Raw genomic sequence first — 8415 nt, forward strand, 5'->3', positions numbered from 1 at the left:
GGGGAAAAATGAGAAGCTGATACCAAGGGCTCAAGTAGAAAGAAAATGTTTTGAGAATGATGATGGCAACAAATGTACAAATGTGCTTGACACAATGGATATATGTATGGATTGTGATAAGAGTTATCCAAGAGTCCCCAATAAAATGATTTTTTAGAAAAGAAATTTTAAAATCTGGAAAATTTATATATTTATATATAAATTTATATATGAGCAGCCTTGGTTGCATAGTGGTTACATGTTAGACTACTAACTGTAAGGTCAGCAGTTCAAAAGCATTAGTTGCTTCACAGGAGAAAAATGGGGCTTTCTACTCCCATAAAGAGTTAGTGTTGGAAACTCTAGGGGCAGTTTTCTACCCTGTCCTATAGGGTAGTCACTATGAGTCAGCATCGACTCAGGGACAGCGAGTAGCAGTAATTCTTGTAATTTGTGATCATACTTTTTCCTGCCAGTAGAATCACTTCGTCATAGTGTCCTAGGACAAGTTAGGACAAATGCTAACAGAAGCATGGTGATTTGGGACCAGAGTGACATAATCCTGAGCCCTGAGATTAAATTGAAAGTGGGCATAGCACAGGGGTTGTCGATCCTTGCTGCCCCTGGGAAGGCCTTTGTCCAGTTCTGCTAGTGACCACACAAGAGTAAACCAGAAAACAATCACGAAACTATTAAAACCACTCTCTAGCAAAAGTGAAAAACATACACATATCGATGCTGTCAAGTCAACCCCACCTCAGAGCGACTTTCTGTGTCACAAACAAAATGCTGCCTCATCCGATGCCATTTTCACACCCATGGAACATTTCAGCCCATCACTGCAGCTGCTTTCTATCCATTTCAAGGAGGGCCTCTGCTTTTCCACTGCCCCTGTAGTTTACCAAATAAGGTTTCTTTCCTGGTAATGTGTGCAAAGTAATCAATATGAAATCTCACCATACCTTTTTCCAGGGAGTATTTCTATTCTATTTCTCATATGACTGCTTTGTTCATTAAAAAACAAAACAAAGCTAAAAACACCTGGCCAATTTTATTAAAGAAATATATTGCAAGATTTACTTCTCACCAGTCTTGCTAGCGTGTTTCTACTCACATCAGAATCACCTGGAACAATGATGGCCATTGTGCACACCCTGTGGCATTTTCTGCACCAGGGCACCAGTTGGAGATTAGGAATACTGTCCTGGTGGACACTGGTTTGGGCCAGCATGACTTAGTACTTGGTTTGGATTTCCTCAAGGCCAGGCAGTTGTTGGTGAGGCTGATACTTTTGTTTTGCCTTGACTGGTCATCTTCAAAGTCTGCTTGTGGCCCAGCACATATCTTCTACCTTTCATAATGAGCGGGAGCCTAGAGTTGAGTGACTCAAGCCGCATTTTTGTCGTCTTTGAGGCCACCGTCTTCCTGCCTTAAGTGTGGGACCACCCAAGAGCTGCTGCCCAAATGACCAGGGGAGGAAGGCTATGTGTTCATTCTTGAAAAGGCCATGGTACATTACACTTTCTCCAACACCACACAGCAAATTCATCAATACTTGTGTCTTCCTTCTTTATTGTCCAATTTCCACATGCATAGGAGGCCATTTACAAGACCATGGCTTGGGTCAGATGCACCTTAGTCATCAGAGGGACTTCTGTAAGAAGTCATTACAGATCTCTGAAATGCAGTATGCTGTTGGATTGTTGCATTTCTTGACTGCTGGGTGTTGCATATTGATAGATCCAAATAGAATGAAATCCTTGAAGAGTTCCATTTCTTTTTTTATTTTAAATAAGAAGTTTATTTAAATAACAAGACGCTTAACTTGAAGGGAAAACTATCTAGGCTTCTTTTCTGTGAGAGTAGTTTACCCCTACTTAAAGACAGATTGCCCTACATGTAACAGCTATGTACAAAAAAGTTATAAAATTGCCCTTGGTTTTACAATGATAAATGGAAAACACTAAAATTCTCAACTGCGCAGTGTATGCAGGAATGTTTTGTCCTTTTGTCATTGCTGCTGAACAGTGAGCGCAAGATAACGTGCCAGAAGACGAGAGAAGAGCTGGATGAGCATGCCACTGATGGGGAGAGGGGTGTTTTCACAGACCAGTAGTCCCCGTCCATCGCCACTTGACGTCCATCGAAGCATGCCACTGGCCATTCAGTAACAAATAAATAGACAGATCGATAGATAACAAATGGGGGAAATGCAGTATGCTTGTTGTACTTTATGTACAGCATTGTGCTTCGTGTACAATAAAGGAATTGGGAAGGGGAAATGGAATATAGAGAAAATGATACTGTAGTAGTCAGGATGTGGGGCAACCAAAGTGTGGTTTTCTCATGGAGAATGGAATCTTGGGTCATAGGCGCAGAGTTCTGGGGAAAAGGAGCAGCTTCCCTTTTAGAAGATGCCTCCTGTGTGCTGCTGGACCACATCGATTGCCTCTTCCTCCTCCATTTCCAACTGTGCAGGTGTATCTGTTGCAACGATTGACTATCCATCAAATGAGAATCTGATCTGCTTTATTGAAAAACCCTATCGTCCACAATAGGCTTTCATTAGTTTACCAAGTAGTGTATGCCTCTTAATCTTAAACTGCACCAACCATCCTGCCCCGCCACCTTCAAATTAATAAGACCTTTATTCTCAGTCTTGACTCCTTCTCATTGGTGTGGCGAGCACCAGAGTCTCCTTAGCTGCCTCTTCACAAAAGAGGTACCAGGTCAGCACCGAACGAGCACACAAACAGCACCAGGAGCGGCAACAAAAACTTCCATTTCTTGACCATATGTCATGCTGTTGTTTACTGACCCAGTTGTGATGCTCTTTTTTCTTTTTTAATCATTTTATTGGGGGCTCGTACAACCCTGATCACAATCCATACTTACATCCATTGTGTCAAGCACACTTGTACATTTGCTGTCATCAACATTCTCAAAACATTTTCTTTCTACTTGAGCCCTTGGCATCAGCTCCTCATTTTTTTCTCCCCCCTCCCTCATGAACCCTTGATAATTTATAATTTATTATTATTTTGTCATATCTTACACTGTCAGACGTCTCCCTTCACCCACTTTTCTGTTGTCCATCCCCCAGGGAGGAGGTTATATGTAGATCCTTATAATCAGTTCCCCCTGTCCACCCGACCCTCCCTCCACCCTCCTGGTATCATCTCTCTCAGCACTGGTCCTGAAGGGATCATCTGTCTTTGATTCCCTGTGTTTCCAGTTCCTATCTGTATCAGTGTATATCCTCTGGTCTAGCCGGATTTGTAAGGTAGAATTGGGATCGTGATAGTGGTGGTGGTGGTGGGGGAGGAAGCATTTAGGAACTAGAGGAAAATTGTATGTTTCATTGTTACTACCCTGCACCCTGACTGGCTCGTCTCCTCCCCGTGACCCTTCTGTAAGGAGATGTCCAGTTGCCTACAGATGGACTTGGGTCCCCAATCTACACTCCCTCTCATTCACAATGATTTGATTTTTTGTTCTTTGATGCCTGATACCTGATCCCTTTGACACCTTGTGATCACATAGGCTGGTGTGCTTCGTTCATGTGGGCTTTGTTGCTTCTGAGCTAGATGGCTGCTTGTTTACCTTCAAGTCTTTAAGATCCCAGATGCCATATCTTTTGATAACTGGCCTCCATCAGCTTTCTTCACCACATTTGCTTATGCACCAGCTTTGTCTTCAGTGATCGTGTCGGGAAGGTGAGCATCATGGAATGCCAGTTTCATAGAACAAAGTATTCTTGCATTGAGGGAGTACTTGGGTGGAGGCCCAATGTCTGTCTGCTACCTTAATACTAAACCTACAAATGTATGCACATAGATCTGATTTTTGTTTTCTTGTGTTAAGGTGTAATCCGTCCTGAAGGCTGTAGTCTTTTCCCTTCATTCGTGGGGGCTTCAAGTCATCCTCACTTTCAGTGTCAACTGCATAACACAGATTGATAATGAGTCCTCTTCTTCTAACCCTGATGATATGCTCTTCACATAATCCACTTTCTCAGGTGATTTTTTCAACATTCAGATTGAATAGATAAGGTCAAAGGATACATCTCTGCCACCCATCTTGTCTAATTTTGAACCACTATCTCCTTGTTCAGTTTGAGCAACTGCCTCTTGATCTATGTTGGGTTCCACATATGCACAATGAAGTGTTCTTGAAGTCCCACTCTTTGTAAAGTTCTCTGTAATTTTCTATTATCTATACAGTTGAATGTTTTCATGTAGTCAATAAAACATAAATAAATATCCTACAGGTATTTTCTACTTTCAGCCAAGATCCATCCACCATCAATAATGATATTCCTTGTTAAATATCCTCTTCTGAATCTGACTTGACTTTCTGATTGTTACCTGTTGATATATGGCTGCAGTAATTTTTAAATTGCCTTCAGTAAAACTTTGCTTATGTGTGATATTATATTGTTCAATAATTTCCACATTCTTTATGATCACCTTTTGTAATTGGGAAGAATATGGATCTCTTCCAGTCAGTTGACTAGGTAGTCATCTTCCAGATTTTTTGGCATAGATAACTTGCACTTGATGATACATCTGTTTGTTGAAACATTTCAACTAGTATTCTCTCCATTCTGGAAGCCCGTTTTTCACCAATGTCCTCAGTGCAGTCTGGACTTCTTCTGTCAGTACTACCGTCAGCCCTTGATCAAATGCTACCTCTTGAAATGGCTGGGCATTGACCAGTTCTTTTTGGTACAGCAACTGAATTCCTTTCAGCTTCTCTAGATGCCACTTGCATTTTTTTTTTTTTTTTGCAACTTGTGGCTTAAATTGCCTGTCTGTTTATATTGTTCCATTTGAAAAAATGGTGATCGTGTTCTTTCCTTTTGATTTTCTAACTCCAGGTATTTGCACATGTCATTACCTGCACCCTGTCTGTTCCAGCTGCTCTTTTGGAATCGTCTGTTCAGTTCTTTTACTTTACCATTTATTTTGTTCATTTTAGCAGGTTTGCACTTAAGAAAAGTTTCAATAAAGAAAAGAAAATTTACGTTTCAGTAAAGAAATATTCTCACAACAGGACTGATAAAGAAAATTGTTGGGAGAGGGGCGTTCCCAACAAATCATCACAGGCCCAGTAGGCGCAATTGTACAGCGATAATAAGTAAAGATTATAGTAAAGTCATCGAGAGCATGAGAGAAGAGAGTTTGGAATAATGGAGTCAGACACAATTCATGGTAGCATGTTCACCTCAGCCCCGCTTGGTCCTTGTGGGGAGAGCCTCGGGAGCAAGAACAAGACAACCCCGACTTTATTGCTAACCAAGGGTTATATCTCCTTAGGGGGGCATGGTTACAGGTAAGCACACATCACAGGAAGGGGCAGTACAATAGGCATACACATCATAGGAAGGGGATATATGATAGGCATAAGCGTGACAGGAAGGGGATGAGCTAGGGTGTGCCCATAGGAATGGGAAGGTCCAGGGGTATACGTGTGACAAGATGGGCAGACCCTAGATTCATGATGGTGGCCTAACCTTGGTCATCCTTGGGCAGGTTTAACCTCTCTGGGGTCTCCTACAAGGAAACAGACAACTATCCCTATCAGAAGGGAGTGGGCCCTACTTGTTGTGGGATAAACAGATGGCTGATAATCCTTAGGGAGAATAATCCCTATCTAGTTCTGATGACCTCCAAGTGTATAGTCATTCAAAAGCAGCTAAGTTTGGTATATATTTGGGGGAGATAACTTGGGAGAAATCCTTCTGTTCCCCATAGAAAATTTTCTTGATAAATTGAAATATCAAAAAAAGAAAACTTCAAGAAATTAAAGTTGTCAAGGATTTCATTTTTTGGATCCATCAACCATCGACATGCATGGATGCAGCAGTCAAGAAACCAAACTATGTGTTGCGTTGGGCAGATAGATCTGCTATATAAAAGATCTCTTTAAAATCTAAGGAAATCTAAGCGCATTGATGACTATACTACACCTGCCACAAACCCCAAAACAAACTCACTGCCATGAGTCCATGCTGGTGACAATCATATAAGACAGGGTAGAACTGCCCCTTTGGGTTTCTGAGACTTTAAGTCTTTATGGAACTCGACCTTTCTCTTAAGAGCAGCTGGTGGGCTGGAACTGCTGCCCTTGCCCACTACACCACCAGGGCTCCTCAATAGAAAAGGGCATTCTATTTGATAAGTACAGGGTTATCAAACATGAGGGAAGCCTGTACTGAGAGGGACTCACACAATACCCCCTGCCCTTCACTAAGCACCCTCTCAAAAAATCAGACTGACCCACCCACTTCTCTGGCCCTTTCCTTCACAATACCTGCCATTGTCTTCTCCACTGCTGGTGGGAACTTCCCCCAGTCAGGTTGTGTCCCTGGGTGCTCAATAAATACTAGATGGTGGTTGAATGCACAGGGACTTTGTGGTGATCCTGAGACCCTCCAATTCTGTGAGCTCTGAATGTTTTCCTTGGATGAAATCCTAAGAGGGCAATCAGTAGACACATCATCTCAGTGTCTGTCTAGTTAGCTGGTGGTACTGTACCAGAGATGGTGCTGTACCAGATATGGTGGTTCTGAGGAACAGAAATTCATTTTCTCACCATTTAAGAGGTTAGAAGTCCGAAACTGGCCTCTAGCTCTGGAGGAAAACTTTCTGTTGATTGTATTCCTGATTTCTTGGAAATCCTTTTACTTCTATGGCTGTTTCCTTGGAAATCTTCATGTGTGCTTGATTCTGTATCTCATCTGACTTTTGATACCTGCAGAGTGATTGGAGTTAGGACTAATAGGGCCTTGTTGACCAAACAAGAGAACCTCGTGACCAAGGAGGGTCACGTCAAAAGATGTGAGGTTTGGATCCCAAAGTATGTTTGGGGACACAGTTCATAACAGTGTCTTGTAGAATTGCCTCTCTGAATTGTACCTGGGAAGAACCCTGGTGGTGTAGTGGTTACACATTGGACTGTGAAACCGCAAGGTCAGCAGTTCAAAACCATCCTCAGAGAAAGACTACGAAGCTTTCTACTCCAAAAAAGAGTTACCACCCCAGAAACCTGTAGGAGCAGCTATAGAGAATAGGCCCAATAGCAGTGAGTTTTGAGACTGGTACACTCTTAGATAAGTTCTCCATCCATTAAAACTATAACCTTAGAAGGATGGTCCTTGTATCTGAAGTAGGGAAGTCTCAAAATCACAGATAGCATTTCCTACTGCACCACCCACCTCATAAAAAAGGCCCTATGAAAGTCTCCTCCTGGCAAAAGACCTTTGAGGGATGGGTTTGTTTTCCCTTTGTGGCCACTGAGAGAGCCGTTTAACTTGTCTCCTGCTATGCTCTGGCCCTGGGATGCTCAGACTTCGAATCCCAGCTGCCAGGAAGGTAAGTGTCAGACTGGAGTCACAGGGTCAGCAGTTCAAACGCACTAGCCACTCATCCTTGGACACATGAGGCAGTCTGCTTGGAAACCCTGAACAGACCAGACATACCTGTCTGAAGGTCACTAGGCCATCTGTGGACTTGGGGTGGGGTTTGGTGTAGGGCTTGGTGGGCTTCCTTCCCATGAGCTGTTTTACCTGTATCTTAATTTCTTACCCATCTCACTCTTTGCCCAGATTCCCTTCTGTGTGTGTTTTATAACACAAGCTTCTTTATTTTCTGTGCACCTAACTCAGCACCTCCCTTCAGCCAGCCTGGAAACCTGTATGTGGGTCTGTTTACAGATGAGGAAACCACGGTTGAACTATTCCACCCAGGGGAGACCTGGGGGACACCCACTGCCATTCAAGGGTCCAGCCCTTTGCCTGCTGCCAAGGTGTAGACAGGAGACGGAGTGATCTGTGCAGGTGTGGACAGGAGGCAGAGGGTGATCTGTGCAGGTGCTGGTGTGGGCACTATCCCAACCTGCTGAGCAGGAGCCTCTATGGGAGGGTCTGGGCCTCCATTTTAATGGGCACCCAATGAAACTCATGTTCCCTCAAGCTTGGCCATGGATCCCTGCCCCCAGGGAGTTCAGGTGGGGAGGGAGGGAGGTGGGGAGACAAGCGGGCAAGGTGATGAGTGCCAGGTGCATACTTGGTAGGGCCAGCCAAAGGGCATCTGATGGGAGCACCAGAAATGCCCCTTGAGGGGGCTGCCCCGAAATGGACTAGGCCTTAACGAAAACACAGAGGTGGCTGTTAGAAGTGGCAGGCAGCCAGTCGTTGAAGTTTGGAACTTTGTAAGACTGTTGAGTGGGCGGTCAGCCTATCAAGTCATGGTCAACCTGCCCAAAGGGGGTCATAACTGCCTCATTGGGGTCAGACCTACGGAGACTTATCTCAGCATAGTCAGCCTGCCTCAGCATGGTCAGACCTATCCCAGCATGGTTAGCCTACCTACCTCAGCGTGGTCAGACCTATCCCAGCATGGTTAGCCTACCTACCTCAGCCTGGTCAGACCT

The 8415-nt window shown here is 43.8% G+C and overlaps 1 protein-coding gene across 2 annotated transcripts in view; it reads left to right on the top strand.

The window, feature by feature from the left end:
* Positions 1-8415, top strand: part of SYCE3 (synaptonemal complex central element protein 3) — a 26115-nt gene that overhangs the window by 16863 nt on the left and 837 nt on the right. The gene's annotated exons all lie outside the window — the stretch shown is intronic.

Source organism: Echinops telfairi, unplaced genomic scaffold (genome assembly GCF_000313985.2).
Source record: "Echinops telfairi isolate 266 unplaced genomic scaffold, ASM31398v2 ScPeMD7_2;HRSCAF=8, whole genome shotgun sequence".
NCBI lineage: Eukaryota > Metazoa > Chordata > Mammalia > Afrosoricida > Tenrecidae > Echinops > Echinops telfairi.